Here is an 18,666-nt window from a genome sequence, read left to right on the forward strand (position 1 = left end):
TGTTAATTGATGTTAATATGGAGTCCAGGTAGTTATTGAAGACCCAGGTAGACTTGTAGGAAGTTCCAGTCCTGAACTATCGAACTGTCAAGTCCCCAGATAATCAGTTGCCAACACCATTCAAGGCCAGAACCACCTTCTAGGTAGAGAAAAGCATCCCCAGACACCAGACGCATCCCAGAGAGACATACGGGGCATCCATGTGACGAGATCTTTAACCAGAAGCGGGGCACCAGGATGGGTCAGACAGGTTCGAAGGGCAGAGGGAGTCTGGATCACTGGCAGCTCGGGAACGACATGTGTAGCTCGACAGAGAGAGAGAAAGAGTGAAAGGGGGAAACAGGAGAAGAGAGGAAATAGAAAGAGGGGGAGAAAGAGAAGAAGAGGAGAGATGGCAGTTAGGTATGGTCACAGTCACACAATGTATAATGTGAATGTATATTAACTGTAGAGTGCAAGCAGAGACTCCGGCAGGACTAACTATGACAGCATAACTAAAAGGAAGAGCCAGAAGGAAACACAAACATGAGGGCTTCCTGACATGTAAAGCAAACAATCACCTCACCGTCAGCCAACCTGAGTGATCAATGAGAGTGAGGAAGACAGCATCTAAACATACCAGTTCACTATAATACTGTACGTCCATGAGTCCCCCAGATCTGCTCCTTTACCTAAGGCAAATCTATTTATAAAAATGCTTGGCTAAATAAATAGGTTTTTAGCCTGGACTTAAACACTGAGAGACTGAAGACTACTCCATAATTTGGGGGATTTGTAAGAAAAAGCTCTGCCCCCAGCTGTATTTTTCATAATACGCGGTACTGACAAGCAGCCTGCATCCTTTGATCGAAGTAGGCGTGGCAGTTCGTAAGACACTAGCAGTTCGCTCAGGTACTGCGGCGCGAGACCATTTAATGCTTTATATGTCAAGAGTAGTATTTTAAAATCAATGCAAAATTTCACAGGGAGCCAATGCAGTGAAGATAAGATAGGGGTGATGTGCTCGTATCTTCTGGTTCTAGTGAGGACTCTCGCTGCTGCATTCTGGACTAGCTGAAGCTTATTTATGCATCTAGCTGAACAACCAGAAAGTAAGGCATTACAATAGTCCAACCTAGAGGTGATAAAAGCATGAACTAGTTTTTCTGCATCGTTTAGCGACAATAAATTTCTTATCTTGGCAATATTTCTGAGGTGAAAAAATGCTATCCTGGTAATATTATCTACATGAGCTTCAAATGAAAGGCTGGAATCAATAATCACACCAAGGTCTTTCACTGTTGCACTTGATGGAACAGAAAGGCCATCTAAAGTTACGGTGTGATCTAAAGCAGATTAAGCAGAAGGAGGTTAATTAGCATCCAATTTCTTATGTCCTGCACACATTGCTTAACTTTATTTAGTAAGCTGTTTTTTCTCATCAGGTTTTGCTGAGACATATAATTATAATAAGGAAGCATGTAAAGGGAAAATAGCAGTGGACCTAAAACTGAACCCTGCAGAACGCCAAACTCCACGAGAGAACATGCAGAATAATCACCATTTAAGTCTACATACTGATAACGATGGGTCAGATAGGATCTGAGCCAGGAGAGGGCTGTACCCGTAATTCCTACTACATTTTCTAATCTGTGAAGAAGAATAGCGTGATCAATGGTGTCAAAAGCTGCACTGAGGTCGAGTAATACAAGCATAGTTACACAACCCTGATTAGAGGCCAATAGGATGTCATTTACTACTTTAACGAGTGCTGTCTCTGTGCTGTGATGAGGCCTAAATCCTGACTGATACAGTTCATGTATGCCATTTCTATGTAGATATGAGCATAGCTGCTCCGCTACTATCTTTTCCAGAATCTTAGAGATGATGGGGAGGTTTGATATTGGCCTGTAATTGGACAGCTGACAGGGGTCGGGGTCAGGTTTGTTAATTATTGATTTGATAACTGCTAATTTAAATTATTTTGAAACATAACCAATGCTGAGAGAAGAATTAATTATTCTCAACAGGGGTTCCTTTTATTGCTGGTACTATCTGTTTAAGAAATCGTGTCAGTACAGGATCTAATATACAGGTTGATGAATTTGCAGAAGAGATGAGTGAAATTAGTTCATTCTCTTCAAGGAGAGTAAAATATTCTAGGTTCTGATCTGACATGGCTAGATTAACATCTGCATCAATTACATTGTGCGGTTTCAAAACCTCAATTTATGCCTAATATTTACAATTTTATTATTAAAAAAGTTCATGAAGTACTCACTATTGCATGATGTTGTTGTGGAGATTTCTGCCGTGGTCTTATTTCTGGTTAATTTGGCTACAGCATTAAATAAAAATCTAGGATTATTTTTGTTATTTTCTATAAGAGTGGAGAGATATGGTGATCTAGCTACACTAAGAGCTTTTCTATAGTTCAGGATGCTCTCCTTCCATGCTATTAGAAATACTAACAATTTAGTTTGAGGCCATTTACGTTCTAAGAGTCACTCTGTTGGAGCTGTGACTCTAGTTTCCCCCCGTAGCACTGCTTCGCCTCTTTCACCGCCTTCCAGACGCTGTATGATGCAGCCTTGTATGGTTCCATGTCCCTCGACGCAAGTCCCGGGTTGTAGGCAGCGGTGCGAGATCTCAGAGCGTCGCGGATGGTTTTATCCACCCACGGCTTCTGGTTGGGAAACGTTCCAATAGTCTTTTTCTCCACGGTATCATCCGCTAGTTTCCCGATGAATTCCACAACCGCTTCTGTAAACAAGCTGACGTCATCATCTGAGCTGTTTCGGAACATGTCACAGTCTGCGTCATCAAGTGCGTCCTGTACCGCGGCCACCAATTGGTCCGTCCAGTGACCTCCCTCTGACCCAGAACTTCCTGTTTCAGCCTTTGTTTGTATTTTGGCATGAGGAAGATGGCGGCGTGGTCGGATTTACCAAACGGAGGACGGGATTGTGCCTTGTAGCCGTCCTTGACTGTAGTGTAACAGTGGTCCAGTGTCCTTTCGCCCCTGGTAGGGCAGGTGATATGCTGATAAAAGTTCGGTGCTGCGCGTTTGAGGTTGACACTGTTAAAGTCCCCCGCCACAATAAGCACAGCATCGCGATGCTGTGTTTGGTGCTGTGTGAGTGCCTCATGCAGCTGGCATAAGGCAGTGTCTGTGTCCGCTTGTGGTGGAATATAAACGGCGCTGATTATGACCGATGTAAACTCTTGAGGTAGATAAAAGAAGAACTCGGCCGGCTGGATGGCATGGTCCAGGACCGCTGGGTTCGGCCATGTCTCGGTGGAGCAGAGGGAATTGCAGTCCCGAATGTCTCTCTGGAACTTTATCCTGGCCCTGTGGTCATCGAGCTTGTTTTCCAGTGACTGGATGTTGGCGAGCAGGATGCTAGGCAGGATACTCTCAGCCTGTTCCTGACGCCGGCTTGTTTCCCTCGGGGCCGCCGCTTTGCGTCGCGTCCTTTGTTGTCCCTCAGGATCTCACTCGGCCAGCTCAGATCGAGTGAGATCCTAATTGGAGAGATCAATGTATGTTTATTCTTTCTGCAGGAAGTGTAAAACCAGTTTGTCTCATATGTTTAGAGACCGTTGTGCCAATAACAAGCAATAATATAAATCTCCACTATAAGCTAAAACACAAGTTATCTGCATGTTCGCAGCAGTACGAGGTAAATACATGTAAAAATAACCTGAACTGAGAGCCCAGTGCTATGCGTTAAAATCAAAATGTTGAGTGGGAGTAAAGTTATAAGCAGTTATGTGCCAGATAATGTAGCAGCATCACGCAATTGGCTGGACAGAATTTGACAAAACAGTACTTAGATCTCTGTCTGAAGTTTAACCTGCACCATACTGAAATCAAAATGGTGAGTAAAAGGGATGTTGTGAAAAGTTATGTGCCAGATTAATAATCTACTTTAGAATAGGCTACTTGCTAAATGTAAATAAACACCTGCACCAATAGATATAAATTAGGAAGGCTAACCTAAATATTTTTACTAAGATTACTTAATATTTTTACCCCTGAAATAACAGGACTGAAGTGGTAAAAGTGAATTTTAGTGCACTTGTTTTAAGACAAAACTTAATCTTTATCTGAACCACTTTATGGATTTATCAACTGTGATTTAGTCTTTGGTTACTGGTGGGAGTGCATTTTCTCAATGAAAAAAGAAGTACAATTTAGCGTAAATACATTTCTTTGTATTAAAAGGTTGTGCAAAGAGTTCTGCCATACAGAAAGAATAATAAGACAAGTCTTTTTTTGGAGGTTTATATTTTGTTTACCTGGTTTCTGTTCTGATTTTATGGTAGCTCAGTGGCATAGTGTTTAGTATATTGGCCTTGCTCCTCCAAGGCACCCCCAAATAATGAGAGAAGTAATTGTGATGGATTGAAACCCAGTCCCCTGGGATACACTCCAGGCTTCCAGTGACCCTGTACGAAATAAGCAGTATAGAGAATGAGTGAGTATTCTGAATTAAATTGTGCAATAAAGTATTAGGATGTCAGAGGCCTATATTGTTTTTCAGTGCAAAACAAAATCAGGGGAACTTCTGTAATATTTTGGAGCACCCACTGAATCTGACTAGGATAAGGAGCCATCATGTTTGACTATAAATGGGATAGTGAGACGTCATTAGAGAACTCAATATAAGTCTCTGCTGTCCTCTAGTGGCTGGGTGCAGTACCATTTCTGTTTTTGGAAGTGAAAAGACACAAACATTATAATTGAAACCCAAAATTATTGTTTGAGAATTGGTAATACTGTATGTCTTACAACATAGTTTAACTAACCTTGATATCCCCTTTAACAATTTTCTTACAAAAAAAAAATAAATAAAATTTTAAAGAAATAAATAATAAGGGGTTTAAAAGTTTGGGCACAGGATAGAAATGACAGTCAAGCTTAATCTCCTACTGATATTACAGTCCAAAAAACTTCCCTTTAAATCAGTGGTTCTCAAACATTTTCTGTCATTCCCCACTTAAGGCGGTGGGCGAATTTTCAAGCCCCACTTGTCAACAAAATGATAACGAAAACGGCCAAGTTTACTATTTATTGAACTATCAATTTCTAAACCAATAAAATCAAATAACACCAAGTTCAAAACAGATAAAATACATGTGCAGATGTTATAACAGGCCTACTTCGTCACTTATCTAGAGCTTTCTTTCAAAAAAGTCGAGTGGCTTATTAACTTGACTGGGGTGTGTTGTCTCTAAGTGTCTTCCTACTTTGTTGGGTTTCATGCTGTCTGCTGCCAGCGGTTTAAGACACAAAACACACATGGGTCTCTCCTCTGCCCCCACCATCCCCACCATGAATCCAAGTGCAACATAGGCTTCATCATGTTTTCCTTTCGGCTGGCTTTTTGGTTGATTAGGCTGATGATGATGAATCACCTGCTTTTTTGAGGTCCATGTAACAAATGTATCCATTGACGTTATTATACTCACTACACACTGTACGCTACTGACCCGGTGTTATGCTTAATATTTATTTAGTGTAATTTGTGATAAATAATTTATTTGTACATTGACAAACCCCTGCAAAATAAATGTGCCATAAAATAATCATTTTGGGGATTTGTATTAATCGCCTCGACGGCTGTCACATGCCTATGGTTAATTATAATAGTAATAATATATTTGATAATAATAAACCTTTGAATGTATGTCCTAATATAATATTTGATAGAGATTATGTAGGGGGGCAATCCGTGGCAGGGGGGCATTTTAGCGCATAACACCTGTTTGTGACAGCGGTAAAGGTAGTTTGATATTCGCATCTTCGAATTCAATAGCTGCGTAAATAAACCCGCAAATAAGATACCCACATATATTTCCTCTCTACATTGTCTTCAAGCTACATCCTCCTTAAATTATACATGTTTAAAAGCATAAACACGATTATTCTCTACGGCGCAACAAATGATTTAGGGATCATCGCAAAATGCCGCACACCAACAAAGAGTGTAGAACGATATTGATCTTCCCTTCTGTTCAGCGCCTGAAGGATCAAAAAGCAACTTTGTTACCACACTGGAAACTAGAAATGCAGGACTAGTACTGCCTGATAAAATATAAATTTTTAACAAAAATACAGAAACATCAGCATACACATTGAAATAAATGAAATGACATATGTCATAACATGCCGACGTTAAACCGTTATTGTTGCACTACGGTTCCACTTTTTCTCTGATGTTATTTTAATTTACTTGTATTAATGATCCATTTCTTTGTGTGTCATTATTTAGTTTCGAGTGTCCGATAAAGAAAATAAAGATTAAATAAATCAATAAAGAAAAGCAGGAATTAGAATAGGTACTTTCATATTATTTTCCACTAATTCCCATACCGTTTATTGCGCCCCACCTGTCATGTCTGTATGCCCCACACCTTGAGAACCACGGCTTTAAATCTTAAAATGTTACAGGTGTGTTGGCAGCTTTAATAGCAAAACCATGTCTTTTTCTTCAGATATATTTTGTAAAAGAGCCATGACATGAAATTTTTTTTAGTACAGTACAGTGGAACCTTGGATTGTGAGTAACAAAATTAGCAAAAATTCCACAAGACGAGCAAAAATTTTTAATAAATTTTGGCTTGATAAACGATCAAGTCTTGATATACGAGTGCCAAATATCATTCGAGTATCATGTGGCACACATGCACTTCTTGTTTTGATGCCAAGACGATGTCACGTGATCAAAACTGAGCCAATGGTTCTTCTCTCTCGCGCACTGTGAAATTGTGGGGAATATGCTTGGTTTCAGTGTGTGTGCATCACTCATATAGTCAACATGTACTGTTTACTATAACACTGTGACCATGTTGGGCACGTAAAGGATTTTTTATTTCCTGCTTGTGTGGGACGACTTTCGTGTGCTTGTCTGCAACCTGTGTGCGCACGCTTGGTTGAGTGAGAGTCTATCGATAAACTGAGTGTGTGTGTTTAAAAGTCATTCTACAGAGCAGCCCCCTTCCTCTTCTCTCTCTGGTCTCAATCACTACAGCCACGATTCTTTTCAAAGGTAAACTGCATGTTAATTTGTTTTAATATTACTTTATACCCGTGGTTCTCAAAGTGTGGGGCGCGCCTCACTAGTGGGGAATACAGACATGACAGGTGGGGCGAAATGAACAGGAGGGAATTAGTGGAAAATAATAGGAAAGTACCTATTCTAATTCATGCTTTTCTTTAATGACAATAAAGATCGGACACTTGAAACTAAATAATCACACACAAAGAAAAGGATCATTAATACAAGTAAATTAAAATAACGTCAGAGAAAAAGTGGAACCACAGTGCAACAATAACGGTTTAATGTCAGCATGTTGATTGCAGAGGAACAATATTAAAAATTTATATTTTATCAGGCAGTATTAGTCAGGCATTTCTAGTGTGGCAACAAAGTTGCGTTTTGATCCTTCAGGCGCTGAACAGAAGGGAAGATAAATATCGTTCTACGCTTTTTGTTGGTGTGCGGCATTTTGCGATGATCCCTAAATTATTCGTTGCGCCGTAGAGAATAATCGTGTTTATGCTTTTAAACATGTATAATTTAAGGCGGATGTAGCTTAAAGACAATGTAGAGAGGAAATATATGTGGGTATCTTATTTGCGGGTTTATTTACGCAGCTATTGAATTCGAAGATGCAAATATCAAACTAACTTTACCGCGGACACAAACAGGTGTTATGCGTTAAAATCCCCCCCAATCCCCCCCCGCCACGGAATGCCCCCCTACATAATATCTATCAAATATTATATTAGGACATACATTCAAAGGTTTATTATTATCAAATATATTATTACTAGTATAATTAACCCTAGGCACGTGACCCTCATTGAGACGATTAATACAAATCCCCAAAAAAGATTATTTTATGTCACATTTATTTTGCAGGGGTTTGTCAATGTACAAACAACAAATTATTTATTACAAATTACACTAAGTAAATATTGTTTGTGGTAAAAAATTACCGGAAACGATTTTTATTATAAAATAAGCAATATAAAAATATACATGTTGTATATGAAAAAAATATATAATAGATACTTTCCCCTATACAACATTTTTTTTATATTGCTTATTTTATAATTAAATTCGTTTGTTATAATTTAAAATTCATAAACCACAAACCTATGAATTAATGTTCTAATATATTACTTTAAAAAGATTATGTTGGGGGGGGGGGTGCAATCCGTGGTGGGGGGGGGGGGGCATTTTAGAGCATAACAATGTTGTGCTTGGATTCATGGTGGGGATGGTGGGGATGGTGGGGCAGAGGAGAGACCCATGTGTGTTTTGTGTCTTAAACCACTGGCAGCAGACAGCATGAGACCCAAGAAATTAGAAAGACACTTAGAGACAACACACCCCAGTCACGTTAATAAGCCACTCGACTTCTTCGAAAGAAAGCTCTAGATAAGTGACGAAGTAAGCCTGTTATAACAATTGCACATGTATATTATTTGGGGAAGGGTGTTTGGGTTGGCGGCTTCGGCCAGATTTGTGTGTTAGACTGGTGACCTGTTAATGTGCTCCGGTTTATGCTTAGGCTGAATTGTTGGCTATCGAGTGAATGTGTTTCCCATGCTGTATATGTGACTGTGTAAAGTAATAAATTATTCCCAGCCACTTGCATTGGGCAGCAAGCAAGCTCACTTGTTCTCCAAGATACTTCCGGCGGTAAAACGCTACATTGGTGTCAGAAGAGTAATTGAGAATTACGAGTTCGGGCGCACTATCGAAGACCTACGGAAGATCCAAGTAGGCCGCCAAGTGGCAGAGCAACTACAGAAAGAGAAATCATCTTCCTGATGGGGCTAGCGCGAACAAACCAGGGCGACCGAAGCAGAGCGGCAAAATGAAGATTCTGGCACTGGATCTCGAAACGGTCTCTTCGAGAGTCCCAGCGCCGGAGCAAGCTACAACTCCATGCGCCGTCAGCCGACGAGGCGAGCTGCAGCTGGGCCTTCCCTCCTACAATGGCACCGTTGAACCCTATGCATTCTTCACGCAGGTAGCCGCTGACTTGGCAGCCTGGTCCCTGTCAGAAACCCTGGTCAGAGTAGCACTCTCGCTGGAGGGCGACGCGCTCTGGGCGCTGGAAGACCTCAGGGTCGATGAGCGGTAGGACTGGTCAAAGCTACGGGAGTCGCTTCACTTCCGGTTTGGCGCGGGTGACCGTAAAAAGGCAGCATGCGAGGAGCTGGCGGTCCGTGAGCAGCGTGCTTCTGAGCCACTGTGCGTGTTTGCCATGAACCTAAGATGCCTTTGCGTGCCGGGGCTACCCAGAATTTGAGCACAAAATGCAGGAAGCGCTACCTCAGCGCGCATTCCTCCGAGGACTCCGACCGCCTTAGCTCCGCGAGCACATCAGGTTAGTGGCACCAGCTTCCCTTTCTGAGGCGCTGTGCGAGGCCAAGAGCGCTGAACCCATAATGGCGGAAAATCACAGCGAAAGAACCTGGTGACCTCCCGCAGCTCGGAGCCGCTTGGTAGGTAGGCAATGAACAAGAGGTTTCGCGACGACGCTGAGGCTTGGGACCGCAGGACTACCACTGCAACATTCTCAGCGTACCCCAGCAGCCTTTAAACTAGTTCTGGGGGGCATCGAGGGGAAGCTGCCTCCCACAGCCGTCTCTGTTCCCCCAACTTGTGTATTCAACTTCCATTCGGGACATTTAGGAAATCATGCTGGAGTCTATGTGGACTGTGCTCTAGACGACGTTTTACTACGAGTGCTAGTGGACACTGGTTTCACTGTTTCGCTATTGCGCTGTGGATTACGGGGACAAAGTGAGTGCGTTTGCAGACTGCCTGATCCTGCCTTCAATGTTTGCACCGTTTCTGGCAATTACATGCAGATACGGGCGTGTCGCACAGTTCAAGTCAAAATAGGTGAGCGGACTCATTCTTATGAATTCTTTGTGGGAAACATTGAGGATGACTGCATTTTGGGGTTGGACCTTTTAGAAAAGTGGGGTGCGGTGATAAATTTAAATGACGGAACTCTGCGTGGTAACTTCGGGTTAGCTAGGTTGCTAATACCCAAACTACAGCCGCACGTGTTAGTAGCACACTCCAATCGGGCAAGGGCTATGGCAATTCCGGCGCATGCCTTTTGGCCTATGTAACGATCCAGCTACTTTTGAACGGTTGATGGAGAAAGTGTTGGCAGATATTCCTCGCAACTGTTGTGTGGTCTACCTGGACAATTTACTGGTGCATGGGAAAGAGTTTGAGGGCGCACTAGCTAACCTACGAGAGGTATTTTTGACTATCCGGCGGGCGAATTTGCGGCTTAATCCCAAGAAGTGCCAGCTGTTGCGGCAAGAGACTGTTTTTCTGGGTCACATAATTAGTGCTCAAGGGATTGCTACCGATCCAGCCAAAATCGCCGTGGTACAGAATTGGCCCGAACCGATAAATGTGTCGCAGCTACGCACCTTCCTCGGGTTAGCTTCTTATTACCGCCGCTTCATCAAGGACTTGATCGCAAGCCCGCTGCATGGGCTAACGAAAAAGAATCAGCCGTTTTGCTGGGGCATTGTGCATGTGCATGCTTTCGCCCGGTTGCGTGAAGCTTTGGTCACATCTCCCGTTCTAGAGTATCCGGATGCATCTCGCATGTCATCGTCGACACGGACGCAAGCGATGTAGGACTGGGGGCTGTCGCCTACTTCAGCCGTGCATTGTCTGAACCTGAGAGGAATTACTGCGTCACGCGGCGCGAGCTGCTAGCGGTCGTCGCGGCTCTTCAACATATCCAGGCAACCCTTTTTGTTTTAAAGAGCCCGAGGGGCAGTTAGCACGCCGGCTTGAGCGGTTACAGGACTACAATTTCACCGTTCAACACAACGTGGGAAAATTACACGCTAACGCCGATGCTTTATCCCGCCGGTCGTGCAGCAAAGCGCAGTTCAGCATAACAGTTGATGTTAACTGATGTTAAAATGGAGTCCAGTTAGTTACTTAAAACTCAGGTAGACTTGTATGAAGTTCCAGTCCTGAACTATCGAACTGTCAAGTCCTCAGAAAAACAGCTGCCAACACCAGTCGAGGCCAGAACCGTCTTCTAAGTAGAGAGAACCATCCCCAGACACGAGACGCATCGCAAAGAGACACACAGGGAACCCATGTGACGAGATCTCCAACCAGAAGCAGGGCACCAGGATGGGTCAGACAGGTCCGACTAGACTATTCCATAATTTTGGGGCTTTGCAAGAAAAAGCTCTGCCCCCAGCTGTAGTTTTCATAATACGTGGTACTTATAAGCAGGCTGCATCCTTTGATCGTAGCGGATCGTAAGACACTAGCAGTTCACTCAGATACTGCGGTGCGAGACCATTTAATGCTTTATATGTCAAAAGTAGTATTTTAAAATCAATGCGAAATTTCACATGGAGCCAATGAAGTAAAGATAAGATAGGTGTGATGTGCTCGTATCTTCTGGTTCTAGTGAGGACTCTCGCTGCTGCATTCTGGACTAGCTGAAGCTTGTTTCTGCACCTAGTTGAACAACCAGACAGTAAGGCATTACAATAGTCCAACCTAAAGGTGATAAAAGCATGAACTAGTTTTCTGCATCGTTTAGTGACAAATTATTTCTTATCTTGGCAATATTTCTGAGGTGAAAGAATGCTATCCTGGTAATATTATCTACATGAGCTTCAAATGAAAGGCTGGAATCTATAATTACACTGAGGTCTTTTACTGTTGCACTTGATGGAACAAAAAGGCCATCTAAAGTTACAGAGTGATCTAGAATCTTACTTCTAGTTGTATGCGGTTCTATGACTAGAACTTCTGTCTTATCTGGATTAAGCAGAAAAAAGTTAATTAGCATCCAATTTCTTATGTCCTGCACACATTGCTCAACTTTAGTAACCTGGTTTATCTCATCAGGTTTTGCTGAGACATGTCGTCAGCATAAAAGTGATAACTAATACCATGCTTACGGATTATGTTGCCCAGAGGAAGCATGTAAAGGGAAAAAAGCTGTGGAACACTTGTAAAAAACTTCACTAGAGAACATGCAGAATAATCACCATTTAAGTCTACATACTGATACCAATCAGTCAAATAGGATCTGGGCAAGGAGAGAGCTGTACCCTTAATTCCTACTTCATTTTCTAATCTGTGAAGAAGAATACTATGATCAATGGTGTCAAAAGCTGCACTGAGGTCGAGTAATACAAGCATGGTTACACAACCTTGATCAGAGGCCAATAGGAGGTCATTTACTAATTTAACGAGTGCTGTCTCTGTGCTGTGATGAGGCCTAAATCCTGACTGATAGTTTATGTATGCCATTTCTATGTAGATATGACCATAGCTGCTCCGCTACTATCTTTTCCAGAATCTTAAAAATAAAGGGGAGGTTTAATATTGGCATGTAATTGGACAGCTGACAGGGATCAAGGTCAGGTTTCTTAATAATCGGTTTAATAACTTGAAAGATTTTGGAACATACCCAATGCTGAGTAAAGAATTAATTATTCTCAACAGGGGTTCTGTTATTGCTGGTACTATCTGTTTAAGAAAATGTGTCGGTACAGAATCTTATATACAGGTTGATGAATTTGCAGAAGATATGAGTGAAATTAGTTCATTCTCTTCAAGGGGAGTAAAGTATTCTAGGTTCCGATCTGACATGGCTAGTTTAATATCTGCATAACTTACATTGTTTGTTTTCAAAGCTTCAATTTTATGCCTAATATTTACAATTTTATTATTAAAAAGGTCATGAAGTCCTTACTATTACACAATGCTGTTGTAGAGATTTTCGCAGTGATCTTATTTCTGGTTAATTTGGCTACAGTATTAAATAAAAATCTAGGATTATTTTTGTTATTTTCTATAAGAGTGGAGAGATACGTTGATCTAGCTACACTAAGAGCTTTTCCATAGTTCAGGATGCTCTCCTTCCATGCTATTAGAAATACTAACCCTTTCACGTTCTAATTTCCGAGCGGTCTGTTTTAAAGAGCGTGTATGATCGTTATACCAGGGAGCGAGTTTCTTATCTCTTATAATTTTTCTTTTAACTGGAGCTACATTATTTAAGGTATAACGGAACGTCAACTCTAAATATTCAGTCGCCTGATCGAGTTCTGTGGGGTCAGACCAGTTCTAATCAAGTGATCTAATCAAAGTTGATAACTCTGGGAGATTACTGATAAAACTTTGTATGGTAGCTGATGTGAATGTATGTTTAGTACGGTAACGCGGCGCTGTGCGTACGTTATCACTATGACACACGTGAATTGAGACAAGATAGTGATATAACTTCAGACAATGAACTTGCAAATAAATTTCTTTTACTTAATCCGAACAATATTATTAAATCTAAAGTGTGACGTGCTTTATGAGAGGGTCCTACTACACACTTATTTACTCCTACTGAGTCTAGTATGGACATGAATGCTCTACGCACAGGGTCTTCTGGATTCTCAAAATGAATATTAAAATCTCCCTCAATTAACGCCTAAAATCTGCAAATTCACAAAGAAATTCAGAGTACGGCCCAGGAGGTCTGTAAATGACAATTAGTGGAATCAACTGAGCTGACTTAATATTTGTAGCTACACTTGTTATGTTACTATAGAAAACTTCTAATTAATTAAATTTATGTCCATGTTTTTGTATAATAGTCAAATTATCGTTGTAAATAACTGCGACGCCTCCTACTCTACCAGTTAACCGAGGCTGGTGTATGTAGCTGTATTCAGGATTAGCCTCATTTAGAGCTACATACTCATCCTGTTTAATTCAGGTTTCTGTTAAACAGAGTATATCAAATTCCTGATTTGTGATCATTTCATTAACTATAACTGCTTTAGACGCAAGACATCTAATATTTAACAGTCCTAGCTTCAGATCAGAGGTGCCGACTGCGCATTCAGTGTGAACCGAGTTTGTGGTCTCTATGTTAGTTAAATTACTAAAACAGACTTTCTGGGTCTTTTTACATTTTTGCTTAACTTGGGGAACAGACACAGTCTCAATATAGTGAACCCTGAGTGACGACTCTATGCAGCTAGCAGACGGTTGGTTTAGCCTGTCTGTCTGCTCCCTGGCCTGGGCTCTGGATTTTCACCGCTTAACTAGGCCTCTTCTGAGACTATGAGCTATATTACAAGAAATTAGAGCAGCACCTTCCTGAGTGGGATGGACATCGTCCCGCCCTAACAGGCCAGTTTTGCCCTCAAAGGTCTTCCAATTATCTATGAAGTCCACGTTGTTTTCGGAGCACCACCTTGACATCCAGCGGTTCAGCGATCATAACCTGCTGTAAGCTATGCCGCCATGTCTCATTGGAATAGGACCAGAGCATACTACTTCATCGGACACTGCCTTCACTAATTTAAACACCTCTGTAAAGTTACTCTTACTAACCTCTGACTGACGACGCTGTATATCATTAGCTCCAGCATGTTACATACACCAGCCTCGGTTAACTGGTAGAGGAGGAGGCGTCGCAGTTATTCACAATGATAATTTGACTATTGTACAAAAACACGGACACAAATTTAATTCATTTGAAATTCTTTATCGTAACATAAGTGTATTTATTTATATTAAGTCATCTCAGTCGATCCCGCTAATTGTCATTTACAGACCTCCAGGGCCGTACTCGGAATTTCTTAGTGAATTTGCAGATTTCCTTTCAAATCTAGTCGTTTCTGTAGACAAAGTGTTAATTGCTGGAGATTTTAATATTCATTTTGAAAACCCAGAAGACCCTCTGAAAACTGCATTTATGTCTATACTGGACTCGGTAGGAGTAAATCAGTGTGTAGTAGGACCCACTCATAAAGCAGGTCACACTTTAGATTTAATAATATTATTTGGATTAAGTATAAGAAATTTATTCACAATACCACTATCTGAAGTTATCTCAGATCACTATCTTGTCTCAATTCAAGTGTGTCACAATAATAATGTACACACAGCGCCGCGCTACCGTATGAAACGTACATTCACATCAACTACCAAACAGAGTTTTATCAGTAATCTCCCAGAGTTCCCAACTTCGATTAGATCACCGTCTGACCCCACAGAACTCGATCAGGCGACTGAATATTTAGAGTCGACATTTCGCTATACCTTAGATAATGTAGCTCCAGTCAAAAGAAAAATTATTAGAGATAAAAAACTTGCTCTCTGGTATAACGATCACACGCGCACTTTAAAACAGACCGCTCGGAAATTAGAACGTAAATGGCGTCAAACTAAATTACTAGTATTTCAAATAGCATGGAAGGAGAGCATCCTGAACTATAGAAAAGCTCTTAGTGTAGCTAGATCAACATATCTCTCCACTCTTATAGAAAATAACAAAAATAATCCTAGATTCTTATTTAATGCTGTAGCCAAATTAACCAGAAATAAGACCACTGCAGAAATCTCCACAACAACATCATGCAATAGTGAGGACTTCATGAACTTTTTTAATAATAAAATTGTAAATATTAGGCATAAAATTGAGGTTTTGAAACCGAACAATGTAATTGATGCAGATGTTAATCTAGCCATGTCAGATCAGAACCTAGAGTACTTTACTCCCCTTGAAGAGAATGAACTAATTTCACTCATCTCTTCTTCAAATTCATCAACCTGTATATTAGATCCTGTACCGACACATTTTCTTAAACAGATAGTACCAGCAATAACAGAACCCCTGTTGAGAATAATTAATTCTTCCCTCAGCATTGGATATGTTCCAAAATCTTTTAAATTAGCAGTTATCAAACCAATAATTAAGAAACCTGACCTCGACCCCTGTCAGCTGTCCAGTTACAGACCAATATCAAACCTCCCCTTTATCTCTAAGATCCTGGAAAAGATAGTAGCGGAGCAGCTATGCTCATATATACATAGAAATGGCATACATGAACTGTATCAGTCAGGATTTAGGCCTCATCACAGTACAGAGACAGCGCTCGTTAAAGTAGTAAATGACATTCTATTGGCCTCTGATCAGGGTTGTGTAACTATGCTTGTATTACTTGACCTCAGTGCAGCTTTTGACACTGTTGATCATGCTATTCTTCTTCACAGATTAGAAAATGTAGTAGGAATTAAGGGTACAGCCCTCTCCTGGCTCAGATCCTATCTGACCCATCGTTATCAGTATGTAGACTTAAATGGTGATTATTCTGCATGTTCTCTAGTGGAGTTTGGCGTTCCGCAGGGTTCAGTTTTAGGTCCACTGCTTTTTTTCCCTTTACATGCTTCCTCTGGGCAACATAATCCGTAAGCATGGTATTAGTTTTCATTGTTATGCTGACGATACACAGTTATATGTCTCAGCAAAACCTGATGAGAAAAAACAGCTTACTAAAATTGAGCAATGTGTGCAGGACATAAGAAATTGGACGCTAATTAACTTCCTTCTGCTAAATCCGGATAAGACAGAAGTTCTAGTCATAGGACCGCATACAGCTGGGAGTAAAATTTTAGATCACACCGTAACTTTAGATGGCCTTTCTGTTCCATCAAATGCAACAGTGAAAGACCTTGGTGTGATCATTGATTCCAGCCTTACATTTGAAGCACATGTAGATAATATTACCAGGATAGCATTCTTTTACCTCAGAAATATTGCCAGAATAAGAAATTTATTGTCGCTAAACGACGCAGAAAAACTAGTTCATGCTTTTATCACCTCTAGGTTGGACTATTGTAATGCCTTACTGTCTGGTTGTTCAGCTAGATGCATAAATAAGCTTCAGCTAGTCCAGAATGCAGCAGCGAGAGTCCTCACCAGAACCAGAAGATATGAGCACATCACCCCTATCTTATCTTCACTCCATTGGCTCCCTGTGAAATTTCGCATTGATTTTAAAATACTACTCTTGACATATAAAGCATTAAATGGTCTCGCGCCGCAGTACCTGAGCGAACTGCTAGTGTCTTACGATCCGCCACGCCTACTTCGATCAAAGGATGCAGGCTGCTTGTCAGTACCGCGTATTATGAAAAATACAGCTGGGGGCAGAGCTTTTTCTTACAAAGCCCCAAAGTTATGGAATAGTCTTCCAAATAGTGTTCGGGACTCAGACACAGTCTCAGTGTTTAAGTCCAGGCTAAAAACCTATTTATTTAGCCAAGCATTTTTATAAATAGATTTGCTATAGGTAAAGGAGCAGATCTGGGGGACTCATGGACGTAGAGTATTATGGTGAACTGGTATGTTTGGATGTCTTCCTCACTCTCATTGATCACTCAGGTTTGCTGACGGTGAGGTGATTGTTTGCTTTACATGTCAGGAAGCCCTCATGTTTGTGTTTCCTTCTGGCTCTCCCTTTTAGTTATGCTGTCATAGTTAGTCCTGCCGGAGTCTCTGCTTGCACTCTACAGTTAATATACATTCACATTATACATTGTGTGACTGTGACCATACCTAACTGCCATCTCTCCTCTTCTTCTCTTTCCCCCCCTCTTTCTTTTTCCTCTCTCCTCCTGTCCCCCCCTTTCACTCTTTCTCTCTCTCTCTGTCGAGCTACACATGTCGTTCCTGAGCTGCCAGTGATCCAGACTCCCTCTGCCCTCCGGACCTGTCTGACCCATCCTGGTGCCCCGCTTTTGGCTGAAGATCTCGTCACATGGATGCCCCGTGTGTCTCTCTGGGATGCGTCTGGTGTCTGGGAATGATTCTCTCTACCTAGAAAATGGTTCTGGCCTTGACTGGTGTTGGCAACTGTTTCTCTGGGGACTTGACAGTTCGATAGTTCATGACTGGAACTTCTTACAAGTCTACCTGGGTCTTCAATAACTACCTGGACTCCATATTAACATCAATTAACATCAGCTATTATAGCTGAACTGCCTCCCACCCTACACACTGTATAAATGCAGATCATTTACTGCTTTCTGTTTCACCCAAATGAGGATGGGTTCCCTGTTGAGTCTGGTTCCTCTCAAGGTTTCTTCCTATTACCATCTCAGGGAGTTTTTCCTTGCCACTGTCGCCCTCGGCTTGCTCACCAGGGACAAACTGACCATTTTGATTCATACAAATTCACATTTCATACAAACTTAAATAATTCTTTTGACTATGTAAAGCTGCTTTGCGGCAATGAAAATTGCTAAAAGCGCTATACAAATAAAATTGAATTGAATTGAATTGAATGTACTACTATCTTAGAGAACCTGTGCTGTCCTAGAGCCCTAAGATTACCTGCTATGACCGGTGCTCTGGCTCCCGGGATACACCTAACCACTGCCGCTGGTGCCCCTAAAGGCCTGGCTAATTTCACATGTCTCAGTATAGAGTCTCCTCTTTACTCTATAGTGAAACTCGACAGAGGTTATGTACAGAGGTGGGTAGTAATGTGTTACATTTACAGTACTCTGTTACATTAACTTGAGTAACTTTTCACTTCCACTAGACCATACTTTTTACTTTTAATTAAGTAGATTTATGAAGAAGAACTGTTACTCTTACTCCGCTACTTTACATTCGGCTACACTTGACTCCTTACTTTTCTTACCATTTATTCAACACATGCAGCTGGTGGATCTACCACACGACTGTTTCACCAATCAGACATACTGTAGCAACAATTATCACATGACTCCATTTGACCAATCAGCTGCAATAACAATAACCACCTGCCACGGATTGCTCCCCCTACATAATCTCTAT

The sequence above is a fragment of the Clarias gariepinus genome, chromosome 19, assembly GCF_024256425.1.
Source record: "Clarias gariepinus isolate MV-2021 ecotype Netherlands chromosome 19, CGAR_prim_01v2, whole genome shotgun sequence".
Classification (NCBI taxonomy): domain Eukaryota; kingdom Metazoa; phylum Chordata; class Actinopteri; order Siluriformes; family Clariidae; genus Clarias; species Clarias gariepinus.